The sequence below is a fragment of the Peromyscus eremicus genome, unplaced genomic scaffold, assembly GCF_949786415.1.
Source record: "Peromyscus eremicus unplaced genomic scaffold, PerEre_H2_v1 PerEre#2#unplaced_112, whole genome shotgun sequence".
In the NCBI taxonomy this organism is placed as follows: Eukaryota; Metazoa; Chordata; class Mammalia; order Rodentia; family Cricetidae; genus Peromyscus; species Peromyscus eremicus.
Genome location: NW_026734351.1, coordinates 429,388 through 456,023, shown reverse-complemented (window position 1 = coordinate 456,023; position 26,636 = coordinate 429,388). Strand labels below are relative to the sequence as shown.

The window sequence follows — 26,636 nt, the reverse complement described above, 5'->3', positions numbered from 1 at the left end:
ACCTATGAACTCTCAACAGTATATTTACCCAAATGAACCCTCATAATGGCACCAGTTGTTACCCTAATAAGGACAGGGGAAGTTTTGACATCATCTTATCCTTAGATGAAGGAATACAGCAGGTCAATGACTGCTGAAAGAGGGAAACAGAGTCAGCTGCCTCAGGAGGGGAAATCCCATATTGGTGTTCAATCCCAAGTGCTCATCTGAGGATATATTCACATACAAAAAGAACTAAATGGACTTTGTAGGTTATATAAACGTGTGATCATGTAAACATAGCAGTGAAAATTAAAGAAGGAATCATGAATATAGGAAAAGGGGGAAGGCAATGGAGGAGAAAAGCGAGGGTGAGGATCACATGGTGCAGTGAAGGCACTATGAGTTTATCAAAAACAATCCCTACTTTTAAAAATAATTGTACAGGACATTTTTTTCAGGACAACCTTTTTTTATGGTCTCTAAATTTTTTGCCCATTTGAAATCATTCTGAAAGCTGAGTCTGTAGCAGGAATCTTAAAAGTCCTTATTAAGAAAATCAAACCTGAGCCAGGTATTGGGGTGAACCGGAAGATCAGAGAACTAGAACAAGCCACAGCTACCTCACCTTGCCGGATCCTCAGCTGGTCTTGTTTCCTCAGACTGGAGGTCTCTGAGTCCTCATCCAGAATGGGTCTCAGCTGAACTGCTTCTCAAAAGCCTGAATGCTTAACCAGGCCAAATGCTTAAGCAGGCCAAATGCTTCTAGTGCCTGGTCTTCACGCCTTATATACCTTTCTGCCTTCTACCATCACTCCCTGGGATTAAAGACTGGCTTTCTGGGATTAAAGGTTTGAGTCACCATGCTTGGCTGTATCCTTGAACACATGGATTTCTGCCTAGCTTTGCTTCCCAACTGCTGGGATTAAAGGCATGTGCTACAACTGCCTATCCTCTATGTTTAATATTGTGGCTGTTTTGTCTCTGACCCCAGATAAGTTTATTAGGGTGCACAATATTTCAGGGAACACAATACCACCATATGAGTCTATTAGAAATTATTTTAAATTAAGCCCTATTTCTATGTCTAAGTACTTATTTTTGAGTTTCTGGTTTGGGGTCATGACCTAAGGCTCACAGTTCTCCAAAACAAGCACTGAATAAGTTCACAGTTGCTGAATACAGCAACCTTTGACTGGTTTCTGCAATCTATCTATATTTCTTCATATCAGCAGCTCATTTCAGAACAAACTTTGGGATGCTAATGATTTTTTTGCCTGCACTATAAATTTTACCTGTCAGCATTTGCTTTAAGCTGAACAGGTGGCCAAGACTGGAATTATCATAGCACCAAGAAATAGTTCTTTGGGATGTCAGACTACATTTGGTTTGAAGGAATACCTTTCCCTGCTATAAGGTATGAAAAAAAAATAATTGAATAAAGTCATGATAAGTTTGTGATCAGAGATGAAGACACAGTCATACTGACTTACCCAAAGTCAGGTAAGAAACATCATTGAGAATGATTCTGAACTGTCTGTGGAAGGTTAGGGCTTTAATAATCATTCATTATGGTGGTGAATGGAATGCTTTATATATCTCATGTGTTCAATGATTTGTGGTCATGGAGAGCTGTATCTGAGAGCATTTCTACTCAGAGGAAGATCTCTAACCTAACCGGTATAGTCAGAGGAGCAGCTCAAGCACTACTACTGAACAATGACAGTATTTCCTAAAGCGGATTCTGGCATTGGTTTGTCTCTGTGAGGAAGAGAGTAGAAGAGAGATAATGATGAGAATAAACAGATGAAATAGCATCAAGAGAAAAAGGCATGAATGTAAGAATATGTGGAGGAGGGGACAATGTCAGCTAGAAGAATTACCATGGGCCTTCTCCAGGTAGAGGAAAGATTCTCAAAACTCAGGTAACCAAGAAAGGCATCATGGTCATCTGGGGGAGGGGTATTGGTAGATGGCAGAAGCAGTAACCATTGGTTAAGTATTAGGTTGCTAACATCAAAGGGCAATAACATGGAAAATCCAAGGGCAGTAAACTGCAGGAAAAGGATTCAAATAATAGCCCAGAGAATAAAGCTAGAGAAACACCCACTGACAAACGAGCATATACTCACAAATACAAGTGTGTATGGTGAATAGACACAAAGGAATTTATTTACAAAAGGGAAGCAGTACTCATATATACACTGCGGGATGGATGCATCTTAATGACATTGTATTAAATGAAAGGATCCCCATCTCAAGGACAGATTCCATGACTGAATCCCTGACAAATATCTGGGATAGTTGAATTTACTGAACCAGAATGTAGAATGTTGATGTTTTAGGAAAGGAGGGGATGTTCAGTAGGCAGGTAGAGTTTACTGAGTAAAGATTCTCAGTTTCGTTAGTTGAAGCATTTTGAGTGTGCTGGAAGAATATATTTTGTATGTATACCATGTGAATATTGTGAATACCACATGCCTTTGTGATTGAAAACAGCTGCAGTGTAAATTATATGGTTGTATTTTCTATTTAAAGCTTTTCACAGGTGCTCTTGAAATGAATGACAATAACTTTTCCTTCTTGTTCAGGAACTAACTGGCTGATTGAGATTGTTTGCTTGATTCAGACCAAGGGGAATCCCAAATGGATCCAATCTGTGCCCGTCTGGGAACGCTCACCCTGGATAGAGACTCAAAATGGATATGCAATGTTAATCAATAAGGAAGGACCATGCCTCATGAGCTCCCACCTCCCTATTCATCTTTTCCCCAAATCTTTCTTCAGATCCAAGGCCAAGGTCAGTGTCCAGTGGTTGAGAATACTTTGGCCAAATGCACATTTAACTTACTGTGCCATGATGGGCCTTGGAGATCTGCCTGAAATGCACTCTGCGTAGATTTGGTGAGGAAAGCTGGGATTCTCACACACTAGATGCTGCTAATATGTCCCCTTCACAGACTGTATCAGAGTACTGGGATATCAACCATCTCTCAGTGATCCTGGGCATATGTATGAAAAAAATGTATTATTACAGTAGGGCATTCAGGGACTACACATACAGGTCAAGTTGAGTTCAAATTCTAGTGTACAGTGGATATTACTGTTTTGTTGTGATAAAAGTCAATTAGCTAATCTTAATTCTTCATATAGCCCATGTCAAATGGGTGAATCACCCAAGCAGACTTGTTTATAGGGGAAACAGCCTCACCAGGCACTAATGTTGTAATCTGAGAGATTGTTCAACAATCATGGCTTCTCTGTATCCACTGTGTCTTGCTATGTCTAGCTGTCCACTGAGATCAATAGCCACAGGAATCACTGACATCATTGAAAGAAGATCTCCAGAAGGAACCAGAGACATACAGGTTCTGACCTACCACAGTTTATTGTTAATAAGAAAGTTTTTTGGAAGTCCCTCCACCTTAGAACCTATAAGTATTTATGGTTAAACCATAAAGACAAACATAGAAAATAATCTCTTTTGAAACTATCACAATGAGGTTGTGACCATTAAACTATATGTGTGTGTCTTATATGGATTTGGGAGACTTGTGTCTGGAGAAATTAAGGTCTAAAAGATGAATTATACTATAATGTCAAAATGAGCATTGATACAAAATATTAATTTCATTTCCTTAAAATTATTTTTTTAAATTTATTTTTTCTATTTTTGAGATTATACTATAATTACATACATTATTCCTCCTCTCTCTTCCTCTCTCCAGGCTCACTACTATACCACTCTTTTCTGTGTTTCAAATTTATATTCTCTTTTTTATTACATCTGTGTATTTATCTACATATTCCTACATATCTTGGTACAATCTTCTCAGTATGCACAATGTTACCTGTATGTAAGTTTTCAGGGCTAAGAAATTGATATTGTATAACCAATTGCTATGCTTTTCCCAAGGGAAGCCTATTTCTCTCCATCTCAGCACTTTTTTAGGGGCTCATGTGTCTTTGTATTCACCATTGTGCAATGAAACATTAGCATTAAACTCTGCATCATGATTCTTTTTAGAGTTTTCTTCATATTTACAGTTATAGAAACCAATTAGTTTGTCGTTTTTCACATAGCTTTAGCACAGTATCCATTACTCTTTGTATATGAGATATTCTTTCACAGTGGATGGATAGTCTTTCTCACAGTAAGATATTGATCTTTATAAGTATTGAATCAATCTTGGCTTTTTGTTGTTGCTGTTTTTTTTCAATATTAATGACTGTAGTCATTTTGCTGTTACATTTTTGTAAATCAAATAAAATTATAAAAGATTTTTATAAATATAGATATTTTGCACTTCTGTTTATATTTCATTCAAATAAAAATAACAAATGCTTTTAGAAACCTCATTGATATTCAATTAACATTTTATATAAACTGTGTCATATATAAGGTGGTTTATACTATATTGACCTTCATTTGCATGTTTTTCTATTTAAGGTGATCTATGTTTTCAGAAATCCTAGAGATGTTCTTGTGTCTGGTTATTTTTTCTGGGATAAGTCAAACCTTATTAAGATGCCAGAGTCACTAGAAACTTACTTTGAATGGTTCCTCAAAGGAAATGGTGAGTGTCCTGTTTAAATATAGGGTTTGAGGGAGGCTGAGATACATTTGTGAAGACAAGGTGTGATATAGCTTAGGCTGGCCTGTCTTGAATTCTCTATACAGATAAGGATTGCCTTGAAGGTCTGTTCTGCCTCCATCTACCTAATGAGTTATAAGACTATAAGCACCCACTACCATGTTCTGTTTATTTATTGCTGGGGTTCAACTTCCAATGCCATTTTTGTTATATATCTTGGTTATATCTCTAGCCTTTAGTATATTTTGTAATTTTCTCTTGACTCCAGCTTATTGCTCTACACTCTACCAAACTCTTGATCCAAGGATCATTATCATTATAAATCTAATTGTGAAGTCTTCCTGTTCTCACAAGCCACTGCCTAATGGCACAGCTACGGCTTGACCAGTGATATACCATCCTGGCAATATTTGGAGTATCTAGTTTTTCCAGTACTAATGAAGATGTTATAGCTTGTGGTGAGCAGAACAGCAGTGACAGCAACATCACCAGGACATATTCCCTCTCCAGCGTGGAGAGTTAACCATGTTGACTGTATGAGATGTGAGTTTTTCTCAATCAGAAAATGATTCATTACTCTGATACCACAATTGCCATTATTTACATCGGGGGCATATGTTGTATGGATGGTTGAAGTATAGATATCAGTGTCCATAGCTGAGTAATATTATTGACAAGAATCTCCCAAAAGTAGCCTACATAAAACCTTCAGTAACAATGAGGGCTATTCAGGAGAAAGACATATTTCAGTTCATTCTCAGTTTGTTTTCCTTATGTTCTGTGACATGACTATAAGGTTGCCTTTAGAAATAGGGTCTTACCAACTAGTTTTTGTGGGCAACTGACAACAGTGACAATTGCCTAGATTATTTGCAACCTCAGGCCCATTTTAGGCAACAACTCCTAGGGAGGTATCCCAATAATTGCAGTGGAGTTTCCATTTTTAAACCAATAGCTTCTGGGAGCAGTAGTATCTGTTCATGAAAGCTGCCTTGATTTAAACTCTTTAATATATTTTTAAATGAGCTTATAAACTAATGAGTTTCTATATGGCATTTTCATATATTCTTGGTTTTTGTTAATTCTATCCCAATTTACCCACCCCATCTTTGAATAAACACAATCAGTCTCATATTCCCTCATTCATACTGATACCATATGTGTCCTGGTACTTCTCTCTCCTTAAGGTCTCTTTTTTCTTGCTACTCTTCTAATGGTTCTTTTCTGCCTTCCTCTCCTTTATTTACACATCAAGGTAAACATGCTAAGAATTTGTCTAGGATCCAAGTATGAGAGAAAAGATGCAGTGTTTGTCTATCTGTGCTTGTGTTACCTCATTAAGTATATTTTCCAGTTGCAACTATTTTACTGAGAATTTCCTAATTTCATCTTTAGAGCTCAATGAAATTTCATTGTGTCTATATATCATAATATCATCTATTTTCAATTGATGAGCATCTAGGCTAAACCTGTTCTGTAGCTATTGTGAACAGAGCTGCAACAAACACAACTGTTCAAGTACCTATTAGTTGTATATATCTAAGTCTGTAGTAGTATATACCTACCTAGTTTGAATATATACCTAAGATTTGATAGCTGGGTCATGTGGAATTTCTGTTTAAAGCATTTGAATGCATACCATAGTCATTTAAATGATGGCTGTATAGTTTACACTCATACCAGTGCTTTTAATTCCCCACAATTTTTCTGAAAATTAAAAAAAATTAAAAACTAAATTTTATTATAAAACAATTTGCACATAAATAAAAACAGGATTCACCAAAATTATTGAGACTCTTGTATACATTTAGAATTGGTATCCAAAAGAGAAGCAGGGAAACTTCATATTAAATGTTGTACTTTCAATATTGTTTATATTTCACTCAATATATGACCACAAAACCCAAAAATCCATGAGAAATATAGAACTAGAAAAACATTAGCCTATATTCTCTTTCAACAGTCTTGTCCGTTATCTGCATCTACTCCTTTCTCATTCCTTTATTTTTAAATTTTCTTTTCTTCTTAAATGTTATCAACATACACTTCAAACATTTACTTGTTTTTTTTTCCATTTTTTGTCTTTGTTGTTGTTTTTGAGACAGGTTTTCTCTATGTTACAACTGTGGCATATATATTTTTTAATAACAGTGGCCAATCTGACAGATGAGATGGAGTCCTAGATAGTTTTTAGTTTCTGTTTGTATTTCCTTGATGGCTAATGATGATGAACACTTTAAAAATACATATGAAGCACTGTCTTTCTTTTATGGTATACTTTTTGGTTCCATAGCACAAGTTTTTGCTCCAGTTTTTTTCTTCATATTGAATATTTTATCATTGTTATTTCTTTGTAGATACTAGATACACATTGTCTGGGAGCATATAACTCAGAAAGCTTTCTTGTATTTTATTAGCTGAATCTTCACATGATTAATGATTTCCTTTGGTCGATAGAAATCTTTTAATTTCATGGGATCCCACTTGTTGAGTATTGGCCTTATTTTCTGAATGAGATGAGTAGCATTTAGAAAGTCCTTACCTGTGATTACCTCTCAAAGTGCACTTCCTGTATTTTCCTCAAGCAGTTTTAAAGTTTTGTGTATTCTGTTGAGGGTCTTGGTACATTTATGATTGCGGTGAATGCGTGTGTGTATTTGTGTATTGTGTATGTGTGATAAAGAATTAAGATCTATATTCATTCTTCTACACATAACTATCCAGTTTCCAAAATACCATGTACCTAAGATCCCATTTTTTCTTCCAATGAATTTTTTTTTTATTTTTCAAGGCAGGGTTTCTCTGTGTAGTTTTGGTGCCTGTCCTGGGTCTCACTCTGTAGACCAGAACTGGCCTTGAACTCACAGAGATCCACCTGGCTTTGCTTCCTGAGTGCTGGGATTAAAGGCATGCACCACTGCTGCCTGGCCCAATGCATGTTTTCAATATTTTGTCAAAAATACAGTGTCTTCAGTTGTGTGAACTTATGTCTTGGTTTTCTATTCAGTTAATCCACATGTTTGTTTTGTGTTAGTGCTTTCTGTTTTCATTACTCTGTCTCTGTAGTAGAACTTGAAATAAGGTCCTATCTTTTTCCAAGGTTGCTTTGATTATCTGGAATTGTTTGTACTTTTGTATGAATTCATTATTGAATTTGTTCTTTAGAAATTTCAAAGATGTGTAACTTATATTCTGCTTATTGAAACCCTTTGCCCTCTGTTATCTCCCTCTCACCTTTAGTAACCCCCATTCCCTACAGTTCTCTTTTATAACTTTCATGTCTCTTTATTGATGACCCATCCAATTTAACCATGACTATTATCTTGTGTGGGAATGTGGGTTTTGAACTGCCAATGGAAACCTAGTTGGCACCTCACTGGGGACACAACTGAAGACAGTGTCTTCCTACCACCCAGAATCATTCAGTATTCATAATTTCATTATGGAGTTTAGTGTCCTTTGAGTATCTTCCTCAGTCCACAATGACTCATTTTTGGCCTAGTCTAATGCAGAATCTTTGCAGCAACTTCAGTTCCTTTTAGATCATAACTACACTTGCTCTGTCATGCCCACACGTCAGCATTTTCCAGCCCTTCTCTTTCTCTTTTCCAGCTTCAACATCCTTTCTGCTCCCCCTTCTGCAATGTACAGGTTGGATGATATTTCCAGACCTTCAGAGTAGAGCAAACTTCTTGAACTGTTACATGAAAGAAGGAAATTAAGACTTTTTATCAAAGTATTGTTTGAAGTATCATCTTGATACAAAGAGCAGACAAATATTCAAAAAAGAAAACAAACAAACAAAAAACTACAGAACTATAGCTGGGAAGTTTCTCTCCAGGTTCCACCAAGCCCCTGCAGTCCCACAGCCCACTAATAAAATAATCACTCGGAAGCTTTTTTTACTTATAAACTGTATGGCCATGGCAGGCTTCTTGTTATGTAGTTCTAGTATCTTAAATTAACCCATTTCTATTTATCTATAAATTGCCACGTGGCTCATGGCTTTCCAGTATCTTACAGCATGTTTCTCATGGTGGTGGCTGTAGCTAGAGTTTTCCTGCCTGGCCCACAGTCAGAACAAATCTCTCTCATCTGCCAGTCCCACAGCCGCTCAGACCCAACCAAGTAAACACAGAGACTTATATTGCTTACAAACTCTATGGCTGTACCAGGCTTCTTGCTAACTGTTTTTACAGCTTAAATTAATCCATTTCTATAAATCTATACCTTGTCACGTGGCTCGTGGCTTACTGGCATCTTCACATGCTGTTTGTCATCGTGGCGGCTGGCAGTGTCTCTGACTCAGCCTTCCACTTCCCAGCTTTATTCTCCTCTTTGTCCCGCCTATACTTCCTCCTGCCTGACTATTGGCCAATCAGTGTTTTATTTACCAACCAATCAGAGCAACCCTGCAATGATCCCTGAGCATTAGAGGCAGTTCTGTAATGTTGCACTTAGGAGTGAGCATTCAACCATTCTGTATCAATTTGAAGGTTATTTATTTTTATTTCTGTGGATAATACTAAAATCTTGATTGGTATTATATTGAGTCTGTTCATTGCTTTTGCTAGGATGGGCATTTTCATAACATGAATTTTTCTAGTCTGTGACCATGGGAACATTTTCCATCTCCTAACATCTGCATCAGTTTCTGTCTTCAGTGTATTGAGGTTTTCAGTAATGAGGACTTTGCATCCTTGGTGTATTCATTACTTTTCTATTGCTGTGATAAAACACCATGAACAAAGCAACTTATTAAAGGCATGCTTTGTTTGGAGCTTATGGTTCCAGAGTGATAAGAGTCTATCATCACCATTATAGGAAGCATGGCACCAGGAGACAGGCATGGCATGGGGGTAACACCTAAGACCTCACACCTCAACCTACAAACAGGAGGCAGAAGGAGAGCACTTGAAACAGTCCTAGTCCTTGAAACCTTAAATCCCACCCCAGAGACATATTTCCTCCAGCAAGTTCATACTTGCTGATCTTCCCAAAATATACACCATCTGCGAACCAAGTATTCAAACATTATATGGGACATTTTTTTTGATGTTACAAATATTTTTATTATTGCCAATTAAACTATTTTAAATTTGTTTTTTTTTTATTTTTATTTTGCAATACAATTCAGTTCTACATATCAGCTACGGATTCTCTTGTTCTCCCCTCCCGCCCCCCCTCACCTTCCCCCCAGCCCACCCCCATTCCCACCTCCTCCAGAGCAAAGCTTCCCCTGAGGACTGAGATCAACCTGGTAGACTCAGTCCAGGCAGGTCCAGTCCCCTCCTCCCAGGCCAAGCCAAGCAACCCTGCATAGGCCCCAGGTTTCAAACAGCCAACTCATGCAATGAGCACAGGTCTTGTGACATACAAGGCAATTGATTTCCATTGAGCCATCACCTGAGCCCAGCTTTTAGTCTCTTTGAGGGACTTAATTGTCTCATATATTATGCAATTCACTTTATCTCTACACTTTCTCTGTAGATCCTTTACCACCACCAGGTTTCAATAAAATCTTAGATTCATTGAATTCATGTATCCTACTGCTCTGACACTGGCTTAAGTCTTACCTTCTCTCCTGACTTGATTCAGTTGGTTCTTTAGATAATGGGGAACAATGCAAGCCCTCAATGGAGGGTGAGACATGAAGAGACAACATAACTACACCAGGAACACTTAGGACACTCTGACTATTGAAAACACATCACAGTAGTACTAGGAATGTAAATGAAGCATTGGGTTGAATGTGGAAGGCTATGACTTGAACGTCTCTAGCTGTCTGTGTTTTAGAGTCTCTGGTCTTAAAGAGTCACTATCCACAAGTTGTAGAACCTTAGAGGTGGTTGTTAGTGGGAAGAGATCTCCCTCAGAAGGGGTTAATAGAGCTTGCCAGACATGATGGTAATAAAAAGTCCCAACCTGGACATGCTCAGAACCCTCTGGCTTCCTGTATTGTTTTGATCACATTTTACCAACTCATGCCTTTGTCACTGCTGCTTGCCTTTTGGATGTCTCCTCATGGTATCAGAAATAAATCTGTAAGGTGATGAGTTTACTAATGAACAAAATTTTATCTACTTATTTACTCTCTCTCTCTCTCTCTCTCTCTCTCTCTCTCTCTCTCTGTGTGTGTGTGTGTGTGTGTGTGTGTGTGTGTGTGTGTGTGACAAATGTTATCATTGCCATGAAGACCAGCCTTCAGGAACTCAAGGAATGAATGGGAAGTTATGGTGTCAGCAAACTAATCACTTAACTTGAATTTTCTGTCTGAGGGAGTAAAACTAAATTTGCTGGGGACAGAGAGAGGACTAAATTTAACTCTCTTGGGACAGCAAAAAAGGAGGAAACATACACAAACATTTGTATTTCTCCATCATTTTCTGTTTGTTCTTCTTTATTTTTCTCTTACTGCTTATATATCAACAAAATTTCTCAGGCAATATAAAAATTGCAATGTGATTTCATTCTATTTTTCAAGTGAATGATTACAATGAATACAGTTAGAAATCATGATTTCCAATTTCCCTTAAATGATTAAACATCCTACATATTACATGTTTTAGATGAAAAACAAATTATCCCAAGAACTCTCATACATTCATATCCAGCAACTTGGTATAGATTAACAGAATAAAAGCAAGTAAGATATATTTCTCAGCCAGTCTTTTACTGGCAAGCTGGATTTTGTGGTTACAAAGGAAGGGTCAGTCATTTCATTACTTATCTCAAATGGTAATCTTATAAAGAACCTTGAAAGAATCACAAACCAAAATTATTATATATGAAAAACAATCAGTCTTCTGTCTATTAAATACTCAGAGTGTATCTTCATTCATCAATAGCTTTGTTTGTATTAGGAAGAAGATGGCAGAATTGGGCATTAATTAATCACCATCTCTGAATTATCAGGATTTAAAGAATTAGGGTATTAATCTTCATCTTTAATTACCAACCTATCCTAACAAGAATGATCCATCTGCTAATAATAACCAAGCTGCTTTGTTCTTGTTTCTTGACCTCAATGAGTCCCTCACACAACTATGTGCTCTTCTAAACTTTATATGGTTTCTTCAGGTTTTTCATCTCAAAGTTATTAATAAAAATATCTCATCCTATCTGTAAGTCATATTGGAAGCTTTGTTTTAGCTATGATGATCACTTAAGTCAATGAACACATATCTCAACATTAAGATTAAAAGAACTTGAGCTAGCTTAACTTCTGGGACACAACTATGTTGTTTATTTTTCACTCTTTTAGGTGGTCTAATACCCAGCTCCAAAATAAATCACATAAGGAGGAGGCTTTTGCTTACTTGTAAATATCCGACCTAAATTTGACTTGTTTCTTGCCAGAATTTTTTTTTTTTTTGGTTTTTCGAGACAGGGTTTCTCTGTGTAGCTTTGCTCCTCTCCTGGAACTCACTTGGTAGCCCAGGCTGGCCTCGAACTCACAGAGATCCACCTGGCTCTGCCTCCCGAGTGCTGGGATTAAAGGTGTGCGCCACCACCGCCCGGCTAAGAATTTCTTAACTTAAATTATTCCATTTACCTTTTGCCTCTGGGATTTTCCCGTTCTCTTACACCTATAAATCTTACTCTTACTCCTACTGGGACTGGCTATGTATCTGAGTGGCTGACCCCTGATGTTCCCCTTCTTCTTTCTCATTTCTTGGTCTTTTTTACTCCCAGTATTCTTCTATATATTCTCTGCCTGCCAGCCCCTTCTGTTCTTTCTCTTGCCTCACTATTGGCCTTCAGATCTTTATTAGACCATCAGGTGTTTAGACAGGTACCATAACGCAACTTCACAGAGTTAAACAAATGCAACCTAAGCAAAGGTAACACACCTTAAAATAATATTCTACAAAAGAATTATTTTATTTAATCATTAACCTAAGCCACAGTCTATATGGATCCTCAAGAAAAACTAGCTGTGTGACATTTCCTTGTTCTTATTTTCTATCCTCTGCAGCCCCTGATTTGTCAGGGGCAGGGAAACACCATATCTTGTTTTTGACTTTATTAGTTTTTCTACTAAGCTAACCTCTATCACAATCAGTTACTATATTAAAAACCCTCAATAATCAAAATTCCATTTAACCTTATACTATTATTTTGTATAAAATCTTTGCTTTAAATAGAATAGCTTAGGAAGAAATCATCTTTATAATAATCCACTGGTAGAAATGCCCAGGAGAATGGGATATTTCCACTGGATAGTCATAATAAATTAAGGGCAGTGGGGATTTCCCCACACCCATTCATACCATGAAAAAAACAGAGGAAAATATCAATGGTAAACATGTAACAGCACAGCATCAATGGCAAGAGACATTCTGGGGCCAAAGCCATCAAGGTCTTGCCTATCTAAGACTCACTCATCTGAGCTTTGCTTCCTGGTAAACTAACCACCTACACTTCAGTTGCCAGCTGCTGATTCTATGACATGGCCACAGGCAAAATATCACACTGAATTATGTAAATACTGGATTTTTTTGTAAAGCTGCCTCTCATTTGCAGAGAAGAGAAGAATATCAGGCAGACCTCAGTTTGATTATTTGTAATCAATATTTCTCTACTCCATTCACACAGTGCCATATGGATCATGGTTTGAGCACACCTGTGCCTGGCTGTCTATGAGAGAAAGGGACAACTTCCTGGTACTGAGCTATGAAGACATGAAAAAGGTAACTGTCATTCTTACAGCAATCACACAATCCATTAGCATTTTACCCCATACAGCATCCCACACTCCTCAGGATTCCCATTGTACCTACTCTATCAATGGTAGGCTCATGAAAAGTCACTAAATATGAGATTACACCCTATGTCTTTTATTAGCCTGCATCTGGCATTTCCTCTCAGCCTCCTTGTCCACCCTACTTGACCCTGAAGTAGGGTGTGGTAGCTCAAACTTGTTCTACTGGTTTTCCAGTTCTGTCTATACACCACATTCGATACAGCTAATAACCCAGTGGTCAATGGGGAAGGGGTAAACAGTGTCATTTCACTGGTGTGTCCAAATGAATGCCATCTCCCTTTGGTGAAAACAAGAGGGCAAAGGCATGCAATCTGTCAGGGAGGTTGGTGTCCTGTGCTCAGCAGTACAGAGGGTTCCACATGGTTAGCTAGAACACACTAGAAATTTCAAAAGTTTTAGAAGATAATATCTAAAATGTATTAACATTAAGTAATGAAATATATCTTAATACTCAGATAGCCCCTAACCTTATATGATTTTGCAGGTTTCATTTCACTGAAATGAACTGCTGAAGGTTATAAATATCCTTAATAATATGTATGTGTCTCAAATATCTCTTATTTTAAAAAATAAAAAAATTACATATCTTGGAAGAGTGTCACATAACTCTAAACCATGCATTGCAAGATAGAACTCTAGGTAATCCTTGGTTGTCTGGTGTGTGTGAGACCTTGGCTACAAGAGACATTGTTTCAAAAGACCATTAAGGAAACTAATTTTGAAGTTCATTTGTGTATTTTATGTTCATTTAATTAAAAAATCCTGCCTCTAATGATGGGCACATAATAATGAAACCAAACATATAAGCAAAACAGTATTCTCATTTGATCAACAACCCAAAAATTTAAGTAGTTTGGAAGTTATAGGTGAAAAGTAACCATCATTTACACATTTACATATCACAGATAAAAATATCAATTGTAATTTTTACTGAGAAAAAAAATGCACTGAGCAAACAGTTTGTCAGAAAAATAAACTTTCCCACCTTAGAATTCTTCAAAAATTTAGTTAAGGAGGAGAAGGAATCTTACAGCCACTCTTTACCTTATAGAAGTAGACTCTGGTGACAACGAAGGCAGCTGGTAGTTGTAACTTTTTTGTATTGATTTCCCTATTATATTTTTTATTGTTTAAAACAATTTGTAAATTTTTACACACACACACACACACACACACACACACACACACACACACACACACATATATTTGGTTTTTCTGGACTGCCCTGGAACTCACCTTGTAGACCAGGCTGACCTTAAACTCACATAGATACACCTGCCTCTGCCTCTCGAGTGCTGGGATTAAAGGTGTGTGCCACCATGCTGGGCAATTTAAATATATTTTGATCATATTCTTTCCCTCCCACAATTCCTTCAGAATTATTTCCCTTTCCTCACCCACCCAAATTTAAATTCTTTGTCAAAAAAAGTCCCCAAATGAAAACAATACCAAAAGAGAAAAGCACCATGAGACTGTACTAGGCCCTTTTTATAGACAGACATTTGTGTAGTTTGTTGCTTAATGGGACCCTGACAGTGTGATCAGGATCCATCTCTTGTGTATGAGCAACCTTTTTAGAGCTCACTACCTATGGTGGGACAACTTACACAGCCTTGGTGCAGGAGCAGGGGCTTGGACCTGCCTCAACTGTGTGTATTAGACACTGCTGACACCGCATGGGAGACCTTGCCTTGGAGGAGGTGGGAATGGGGGTTAGAGAGGGGAGGCTAGGGAGTCAGAGGAAGGAAAGAAAGGGGATCTGTGGTTGGTATGTAAAATGAATAGAAAATTTCTAATAATAAAAAAAGGAAAAATAAAAAACACCAGCTGTAACCAAATGAAAGCATCCCCAAAACACACACAAAACTGTGGAGTCTATTGTATGTAGGTCAATTACTCCTGAACATGAAGACTGCCCTGGAGTACTAAATATATACAGGGGCATTGTAGTGGAGAAACCTGACATTCCCTCTCCCAGCAGGTACAAATGACAGTTAAGGTGTTAACTTTTATCTTAGTGGCTAGAATATCATTCATTCATTCATTCATTCCTTTATAAAAGGATAACAAAATAAAATACAATATGATGAAAGAATACTATCACCTTAGAGTTAGACAAGACAAATCAACAGAACAAAAGCATCACAAAAAATGGCACAAAAATCACAGACCCATATGTTTGAACACTTGGGAAGCCCATAAAATCATGAAAGTGCAAATTCTAATATAGAGCAGAGAACTGGTGCAGACATGGAGCACAGTGCAGCATGCTTCAGAATGTAGCTTCATACGTGCTTTTCTCATGCTGATGTGGAGGGTCTTGTTTTCTTCATGTCCTCCCTCCTCTCTGGCTCTTACACTTTCTTCTTCTTCTGAGGAGTTCTCTGAGCTATAGAGGGAGGGATTTAGTGGAAACATACCATTAAGAACTGATTTGTTCAAAAACATCCACTCTGTGTAATGTCTGTCTGAGGGTCTCTTATTTGTTCTTGCCAGCTTCAGGAGAAAGCTTCTCTGATGATGGCTGAACAAGGCACAAATCTGAGCATAGTAGTATATCGTTAGGAGTCATTTTGTCACTAAATTGTTAGACCAGCATTAGTTACTTTTACCCTAGGCTCCCAGGGTATCTAGTCTCTGGTCAGCAAAGCAGTGTCAGGTATGGATTCCATCTCATGGAGTGGGACTTAAGTAAAATAAATTATTGGTTATTTCCTCCTATGAGCTTTGTGCCACCATTACTCCAGCATATCTCTCAGGTAGGACACAATTGTAGATCAGAGGATTTGTGGTTGGCTTCATGTTTGCATTTATCTTTTGACAGTTTGCAGAGTACCTTCTTTTAACAAAGATTACGGAATGCAGAGCTGAAATCTGTATGTAATCAACATCTCCATGTTCGATGAGTGATAAAGATGTTGTCTTCAGCAATGAGTCCTTGCTGTCAGTCTGTGGAGAGCAACCTATAGCCTTGGCAATGGCCTGTGTTAGGGGTTCCCATGGAATCTCTTTGGCCAAGAACTCAATTAGATGTAACCCAATACCAGAAATGGAAGCTTCCTTTGGTAACAAGAGATTGTCATTTGGAATACTATCTCTCTCATTAATTGATAATATTATTTATATTGCCATCACTTATGTATATATTTTAAGAAGTTTTTATTGTACTAGGTTTCCATATATTTGCTCAAATATTCCTTAATTTTAGTTGTCACTCCTCATATTCCCTCTCTCCCTCAAGTCCTTCTCATTTCCTGCTCCCCATTTAATCATCCAATTTCAAGCCTTGCCTATCCACCTGTAATGTGTTCTCTAGGCTTAGTTTTTTTTTTTCATTATGATTATAGGCTAAAGGGCCTTTCTTTCCTGTTATAGTCTATTTTGTGTTCTGTAAGTTTTTTTTTTTTACTTTGATGGATATCTCCTTCTTCAGGTTAGTGAATTATGTTCATGATTTATTTTTGCTTTATTTATTTATTTATTTATTTTTTGGTTTTTTTTGTCCAAACCAAAATTTCCCTCACTCTCCTATTCCTACTTCTTCCACCACTAACCCCAACCCATTCCATTCTCTTACACTGTTACTCTTCAATACAGCTGGGCCTCCCAATCATATCAGCCAGCCATGGTACATCGAATAGCAGGGCAACTAATCTCTTCCTCTTCTATTAAGGCTGGATCTGGTAATCTGGTAGGAACAATGGGTGTCAAAAGGAGGCAAAATTGTCAGAGACATCCTCTGCTCTCATTATTAGGAGTGTCACATGAACACTAAGTAACACAACTGTAATATATATGAACAGCACCTATATCAGTCTCATGCAGGCCCTTTATTGTTGGTTGAGTCTCTGTGGGCCCCTATGAGCCCAGGTTAGTTTAGTCTGTGGGTTTTCTTTTGGTGTGTTTGATATCACTGGGACCTAAAATCCAGCCTTACCCTCTTTTGTAGGATACTGTGAGCTCCACCTAATGTTTGCATGTAGGGTAGTTCTCTGCATATTTTTCCATGAGTTGCTTTGTTGTAAAGCCTCTGTGATGACAGTTACACTAGACATCAATCTTTGAGAATAGCAGAATATCATTAGGAATCATTTCATTGACATTTTGCCATTCATATTTGGTTTTATCCTAAGACTCTGGGTTAAACTGCTCTGGATCCTGACCCTCAGAGGGGATCCCCTCTCAAGATATGGGTTGGCATCTGTGCCAGTCATTAGTTGTTCACTCCCCCAATTTCTGCCACATCTTTACCTAAGTCACTGTTGGCAGGACAGATTGTAGGTAGAAGGCTTTGTGGCTGGGTTAGTGGCCCAGTCCTTCCAATGGACATCTTGCCATAAGAGATGGCCAGTACAATTGCCATATTATGTGTTAATTGGTCAACCTCATAGATTCATGAAAGTTTCCATTGCTCTAGGTTTCCATCTCATCCCTGAGATGCTCCCAGATTCCAGTGTCTCTCTTAGTTCTCTCACAACCCATCCTTCACACACATGATCCCTCTTGTTCCCATCTCCATTCTCCCTTCTTATATTCTTCCCCCATCCACTATCAATCTCCATTTTACCTCTTCACAGTGAGACTCATGCATACCCCCTTGAGCATACCTAGCTATTTATCTTCTCTGCTCTGTGGGTTGTAGCTTGGTTCTCCTTCACTTTCTACATAATAGTCACATATGATTGAGTACATACCATTCTTGTATTTCTGGGTCTGGATTACCTTACTCAGGATTATCTTTTCTACTTCCACCGATTCATATTTAATGATGCCATTGTTTTTAACAACTGAGTAGTATTCCATTATGTAAATATGCCATATTTTCTGTATCCATTTTTCTATTGAGGTTATTTACAATTTCTGATTATTACAAATAAAGCTTCTATAAACATGATAGAACAAGTGTCCTTGTGGTATTGAGTGTTCTTTGGGCATAAGTCCAGGAGTGGTATGGTATAACTGAGTCTTGAGGTAGATTGATTCCCAAATTTCCTAGAAACTGCCATATTTATTTCCAAAGTGGCTGTATAAGTTTGCACTCCCACCAGCAGTGGAGGAGCATTCCCCTTGTTCCATGTGCTCTTCATCATAAATCTGTCAATGGTAATTTTGGTCTTAGCTATTCTGACAGATGTAAGATAAAACTCAGTGTTGTCTTTAATTGCGTTTCCCTGATGGCTAAGGTTTGAATATTTCTTTGACTATTTCTCATCTATTTGATACTCCCCTATTGAGAATCCTCTGTTCAGATCTGTACTTTATTTTTAAATTGGATTATTAATTTTATTGGTATCTAGTTTCTTGTGTTCTTTGTATATTTTAGGTATCACACTTATGTCAGATGTAGAACAGGTTAAAACCTTTCCCAATTCTGTGAGTTGCCTTTTGTCCTATTGACAGTTTCCTTTGCTTTACACAAGTTTTTCAGTTTTATGAGATCCCATTTGTTAATTGTCAGTTTTTGTACCTGCTCAATTAACGTCTTGCTCAGAAATGTGTCTCTTGTTCCAATGTCTACAAGGCTATATCTCACTTTCTCTTTTATCAGGTTAAGTGTATCTGGATTTTTGTTGAGGTCTTTGATCCTCTTGGACTTCATTTTTGTACAATGATAGATATGGATTTATTTACATTCCTATACATGCAAACATCCAGGTTTACCAATGCCATTTGTTGAAAATGCTAATTTTTACATGGTACAATTTTGTGTTTTTTTGCCAAAAATCAAATGTTCACAGGTGTATGTATTTACTTCTGGGTCCTTGATCTTATTCCAATGAACAATCTGTCTGCTTTTAATGCCAGTAACATGTGAGGTTTATTACTATTGCTTTGTGGTACAGCTTTAAATCAGGGACAGTGACATCTCCAGAAGTTACTTTCTTGTCCAGGATTGTTTTAGCTATCCAGTTTTTTTTTTATTTTTCCATACAATGTTGAGTATTGTTATTATTTTAACTTCTGTAAAGAATTGTGTTGGAATTTTGATGGATATTGCATTGAATCTGTAGATTGCTTTTGATAAGCTATCCAGTTTAATATGTTAAACCTGATGATCAATGAACATAGGAGACATTTCCATCTTTTAATATCTTCTCCAATTTCTTTCTTCAGAGTCTTTAGGTTGTTTTCATGCTGTTTTTCAACTTGCTTTCTTAGAGTTACACCAAGATCTTTATCTTATTTGTGGCTATAGTGTAGGGTGTTGTTTCCCTGATTTCTTTCTCATGCCAATTATCATTTATATAGAGAGTGATACTGAATTTTTTTTAGTTAATTTTGTATCCAAGCACTTCACTTAAGATATTTATCAGTTTTGGAGTTCCTTGGTAGAATTATTGGGGTAGATTAAGTATATTATTGTATCACCTGCAATTTGTTTCCCATTATTCTTCTTAAGTTTTCATATTCTGCAAGATAACACTTCAAGTACTATGCTAAATAGATGTGGAAAGCCCTGTCGTGTTCCTAATTTTTGTGGAATTGCTTTGACTTTCTCTCCATTTAATTTGATGTTGGCTATTGGTCGCAATATATTGCCTTTAGTATGTTTAGGTATGTCCCAATATTCCTGATCTCCCCAAGATATTTATCATGAAGGGGTGTTCCTGTTTGTCAAAGGATTTTGTTTTTCATCTAATAGGATAATCCTGTGGTGCTTTTCTTTCAGTTTGTCTACATGCTGGATTAAATTAAATTAAATTAATGTATATTGAATCATCCTTGCATCTCTGGGATGAAGCCCACCTAATCAGCGTGGATGATCTTTTTGTTTTCTTGGATTCAGTTTGTGAGTATTTTATTGAGTATTTTTCATCTATGTTCACGAGGGAAATTGGTCTGTAATTCTATTTTTGTTTATTCTTTGTGTGGTTCAGATATTAGGGTAACTGTAGCCTTATATATAAATTGGCAATATTCCATCTATTTCTATTTGGTAGAATAATTTAAGGAGTATTGGTATTAGCTCTTCTTTGAACGTCTGGTAGAATTATGTACTAAATTATGTACAATCAAGTCCTGGGCTACTATTGGTTGGGAGACTTTTATTGACTGCTTCTGCATCCTTGGGGATTATGCATCTATATAAATTGTTTTGAACTTTATATAACTTCAGTAAGTGATATATAACACAAATGTTGTTCCCTTCTTTTAGATTTTCCAAGTTTGCGGTGTACACATTTTTGACTTATGACCCAATGATTTCTTGTCTATCCTAGGTGTCTATTGTTATGTCTCTCTTTTCATTTATGATTTTGTTAATTTGGATATTCTCTCTCTCTGCCTTTTAGTAAGTTTGGATATGAGTTTGTCTATCTTGTTGTTTTTCTTCAAAGAACCAACTCTGTGTTTCATTGATTCTTTGCATTGATCTCTTTGTTTTTATTTTTGTTTAATTTTTATTTTTTTGTTTTTTTTCAAGACAGGGCTTCTCTGTGTAGCTTTGCGCCTTTCCTGGAACTCACTTGGTAGCCCAGGCTGGCCACGAACTCGCAGAGATCCGCCTGACTCTGCCTCCCGAGTGCTGAGATTAAAGGTGTGCGCCACCACCGCCCGGCGATCTCTTTGTTTTTAATTTTTGATTTCAGTCCTCTATTTGATTATTTCCTGAAGTCTGTTCTACTATTTGTGTCTGCTTCTTATTGTTCTAGAACTTTTAATTTTGCTTTTAAGTCTCTGGTATAAGAATTCTCTTATTTCCTCAATCATGGTCTTAGTGCTACGAATCTTCCTTTTAATAATTAAATACTTTATTTGTGTTCCATTAGTTAGGGTAGGTCATGGGTTTATTTTCATTGAATTCTAGGAAATCTTTATTATCTTTATTTCTTTCTTGATCCATTGTTAATTCAGTTGGGAGTTTTTCAGTTTTCATGATTTTATAGGCTTTCAACAGTTTATATTGTTTTTAAAATGCAAATTTTACTGACAGTGGTCTCATAGTATATAGTGGGGTATTTCAATTTTTTTAATCTATAGAGACTTGATTTATGACAGAGTATATGAACAGTTTTGGAAAAGGTTCCACAAGGGACTGAGATATAAGTTTAACCTTTGGTGTTTGGGTGAAATGTCCTGTAGATATATGTTCCAGTCAATTTGAGCCATAATGTCTATTAATTCCATTATTTATCTGTTTAAATATTTCTGGATGGCATGTCCACTTGTAGGAATAATCTGTTGAAGTCTCTCACTATTAATTTGGGGATTTGGTGTTTGGTTTATATATTAGTCATGTGTCTTTTACAAATGTGGGTGCTGTTGCAGTTGGAGAATAGATGTTAAGAATTGAAATGTTATCATGGTGGATTTTTCCCTTAATGAATATGAAATATCCTCCTCCTTTTCTTTTGAATGATTTTGGTTTGAATTCTAACTTTTACATTTAAATTAACCCATTTTTATTAATCTTTGTATTGTCACAGGTCCTGTGGCTTTACCTGTCCTCCAGCACCTTGCTCCTTTGGCATCTCTAGTGTGTCTCTCCACTGTGCCCTTCTTCCCCCTCCTTAGTTTAGTTTTTCCACCTAACCTTATCCAGCTGGGGTATTGGTCAATACGCTTCTTTGTTAAACCAATCAGAACATAATTTACACAGGGTATAGAAATATTCCACAACATTTCCCTCTTTTTTGTCTAAATTAATAGGAAGGTTTTAGCATTAATATAGTAAAGCTCTATACAATGGAAACAGTTATTAAGTAAGAATTACAGTAGCCATTCCCAAATCCATTTGTATTTGACAATAGTAGATAAAATAATTATCTATCTAATCTTAGTCTGAAGTTTTGTATCTAATTAACTTATTTATTCTTTAACTCCATCAAACACCAGAAGCATGAAATACTACTTAATGACAGGGACATCAGGCTACCATAACAGTCACCCAAAGTTCTTTTGCAATGATGGGACATTCATCTTTGACCTACAGGCCTAGAATATCTGCCAGACTTTACTGTGAAGCAGAGAAGTCTAAAGGACTTCCCGACTTGTCTTGGCAAAGTTTGGCAGTCACCACTTGTTGCATTCTCCTCTTCCAGTTTTTTCAGTGACTATCAACAATTGAGTCAATGATAGTTTTTTGCCCACATTGCTAGCTTTATTCATTAAAAAAAAAAACTCCATACAGTTTCTTTGATGTTCATCATCTATTCTGAAGTTTATTGGTGCTGCCAGGGCAGACACATCTCACTTTCATGAAAAGCTTAAATTGTTAAAACATTTAAAATGCCATATTTTGTAGTTCTTTGAACTTTTTGAAGATTACCTATCTATTTGTAATATATGTTTGTATACCTAGAACATCGAACTAACAAGACTATAAATTTGACTATTATAAATGACTATTGATCTGTATTTCTTTATTGTATATTACGTTTATAATTGAGTTGCATAAGAAATACCTTAAACAAGTGTATAATACATTATAACAAGATTAACTATAAATTGGTATAAATAATGTAAAATTCATTCCAATGTTTAATATTTAGAGATTAACAACTGTTTAGGGAGATTAAAGGAAATTCCATAATCTACTTTTTTCCCATAATAATCAAACATTTTTCCCATAATTTCTGTGTCATATCCCCTTTCTTCTTTAGAAAGAGATTGATTATGACCAATATCAATTTGGAACCAACCCTCCTTAAGTGAAAACAAACATTTATAACCAATATTTTGGTAATGTATGTGTAATTTTCTAGACTACTTCCTGCTGATCGGTGGGTGCTGGTAATCTTTCAGGGACTCTAGGAAATCAAGATAATAGTTAAGTTTTGGCTGGAGTGTTTGTGAGGCTGGATCATCTAAGCTAGCAATCGTAAAGCTATTTTGGTTGTTGGATCATCTGGAACATTTTTATTAGTGATTTGTCACCTTGTTCTGAAAATATGTAATCTTTTAAAGGTAACATATTATTGGTGAAATTATTTAGGCCACTCCACGTAGTTAAAAGGAGATTTATTTAATGGCATAACTTACAAATTAAGGGATAGGTAGGTCGTGGGGTCTGGGGAAGGTGTATCACAGTCCAGCGGTGTTCTCTGGATCTCTGCTTTGTCCACCTCCATCATCCAGGGTCCTGGAACCAAGAGAGCGTTCGCCGATCCAGATCTCGGGTCCCCAGGCACCTCCCTTGGCCCCGCCTTGTAGGCGTGACAGTTGCCGAAGTCTCAATGGGGGTTGGAACTTCCAGAACAAAGCTGGAATGGCTACCCACTACATCTCCCCCTTTTTGTCTAAATAAGAAAGTTCTAACCTAATACAAGACTATATACAAAGGAATGGTTATCAAATATTGTCCAGGAATAATGAGGGATAATGACCTAGATAAGATGGAACTACAACCAATGCAAACAATATCAAGCAAGAAACACATATTAAAATCCAGAGAAGTATAGAGCATAGGTAAATGGCATGTTACAAAGATCATTCCAAAAGGTGTCCTATCCTAAAGAACCTGAATCTAATACTTAATATGTTCTATCTACTAAGTTGTAACTATAACTGCTAGTCTTCAATCCCATCAAAGACCTGAGAAGGAATATAATGGTACCTGAGAAATGGTAGATGGATGCAAGCAACTTTCGGGAATCTTGCGAGAGTAGACCAAGACAGCTGGCAGCCTGGACAGTCACCTAATGTTTCTCAGCATTGTTGGTGCATTCAAATTGGCTACAGGCCTAAAGTATCTGACAGACCATTTTCAGAAGCAGGAATTCTGAAAGACCATCTTACCCTGTCTTGGCAGAGTACAGTGGTCGCTTTCCTTGTGTCCCGCTTGTCCAGAAAGGATAGCATTGCATTTGTACTGTCAGCTGTCGAGGCAAGGGCAGTTCTTTGCCCAGTAGGCCATTTTGTGCCAAGAAGACAAACTTCCAAATGGAAATGTCTAGAAGCCCAACATTCTCTCGGGATCAAATTGGTGCAGCCAGGAGCAATTGTGTCTCACATCGACAGAATTCTAAGTTATTTAAATGCCATATTCTCTAGGTCTATGAAGTGTTTGAAGATTACCTGTCCATCTGACCTATGTATCTGTAAATCTGTATAACCTAACTAACGTAACTATAGAGATGACAAGCATAGGTGACTATAAATCTATAGGTCTTATCTACTGAAATAACCTAAGGACTAAGGCTTCACATAAACAAGGTAGACAGTCTATAAGCAAGTGTATGGTAAAGAACGATGACTTCAAAATTGTGACAATACACAAGATGTTATAACAGAGGTAGGAGTGTATAGTGTGATATACAATATGACAATAATCTTAAATATATATCAATATACCGAATATCCTAAACAGAAGTAGAACATACATAAAGTATGATAGATATAAATTTACATTTGTATCAATATACAAATATTTCAAATAAGAGTAGAAATATATGTACATTATACCAAGTATAGTTCTGTATTTGTATCAATATACAAATTATCTTAAACAGGAATATAAAAATAGTTTACATTTGTATCAACATATAAGAATCCATAACAGTGCAAATTACAGTGCAAATTATTTAAGGCTGCTATTTTACTAAATTTGTTTACTAGTATACACAATAATCTACCATAATGTCATATACCTATCCATTCCATTTCTTCTTTTCCTTTTTTTAAGAGTACTGAGTTTAATATTTCCTTCCACCCCCAACCCTATAACCATCATCCATAACCCTGAGAATTATGAAACCTAAGGGAGAAGGGGCGTCGTTTTCTTAGAATTGCTTCCTGCTGTTTAGGGGGTGATGTTATCTCTGTTGGGTACTGTGAGAAAGCGCAGATAGTTAAATTTCAGTTAGACTAACTGTAGGTTCTGCAGCAATTCTTAGAGTAATGGGTAAGATTGTCTGAAATTCTGGTAAGAAGTGTAGTATGATGATGATTACCATGGCATCATTCTGGATTGGGTAGAGTTGTTGTTGGGGCCCCATCTTCCTTCTGGAGACTTCTGAGATTGCTATTAGAAAAACTTATTTGTTATCAAAATGGAAGATTTGGATTTAAAGAGGACATAGCATGTAAGAAAGGATTCTGAGAAATCAAGAGTAAGCATGGAGAGAATTAGAATCTAGAAGACAATGGTCCCTTTTTACTGGTTTCCTTCTGTCCCACACCAGAGGGCTCTTCTGATATGGTACTGAAGAATCTCTCAAACTTTTCTTTTAGCAATGTGCTTGGGTTTAGAGAAGGAGTGAGCCAATTCCATCTCCAAAGCCAGCTTGGCTTATAATTGAATTGGAACCACAACTTTTCTATATTGATAGAGAGATAGATGTTAGACAGTGAGATTTTACCGTGTGTAGATTGGTACCAATAGATTCTTTCTTTCTGCTGTAAACATCCAGATATCCAAGGCCTTATGATTTTTGGAAGATGGGTATTTCCATTATCCTGGAAAAACAAAAACAGAACCCTACCCCAACCTTGATTGTTAAGTTTTTCTTACAACTTGTAGAGATGTCACATTGGTGGATGATCTTTTACTTCACCTCATCAAGGGGTTTTTCCTGTTCAAATCAAATTTTTATTAATTTTGTTGGTATCCATAGCTTTTCTTCTCCTGCAGAAACAAAGGCAAAACCCCTTCCCCAACGTAGAACATATCCAGGTTTCCATTCTGAGGTCAGCACATCCTTGAAATAAACTGGTTGGTTTAGCTCGGGAGTTTTGTCTGTAGTCCAATGTCTCTCTGCAGCTGTTGTTCCTTTCTCATCAGCATTGAGAAAATTCAAGGTTAATAAAGCACTATGCAATCTATTTCTAGGAGTCATTGTTACCTGTTGCTGTTTATTTAGCATATCCTTTAAAGTTTGATTGGATCTTTCTATGACTGCTTGGCCTGTGGGATTGTGTGGTATACCTGTAACATGCTTTATATTGTAATAAGCAAAGAATTGTCTCATTTTATTGGAGACATATGCTGGAGCATTGTCTGTCTTAATTTGTACAGGTATCCCCATGATGGCCATAACTTCTAATAGGTGTGTAATCACAGAATCAGCCTTTTCAGAAATCATAGGAGTTGCCCATTGAAATCCTGAATAGGTGTCAATGGTATGATGTACATACTTTAATCTTCCAAATTCTGCAAAATGAAACACATCCATCTGCCAAATTTCATTTCTTTGTATACCTTTTGGATTGCTCCCTGCAGGTAATGGAAGTTGGTTATAGATGGAACAAGTAGGACATTTTTTCACAATATCCTTAGCCTGTTGTCAAGTGATGGAGAAATCCTTCTTCAAACCTTTGCTATTTGCATGGTATTTCTTATGAAATTCTGAAGCTTC

General features: G+C 36.8%; 1 pseudogene; it reads left to right on the top strand.

Annotated features, from left to right (window-relative positions):
• Nucleotides 1–1,349: 1,349 nt before the first annotated feature.
• The window catches only part of LOC131901564 (sulfotransferase 2A1-like), a 38,255-nt pseudogene continuing 12,968 nt past the window's right edge, over nucleotides 1,350–26,636 (top strand).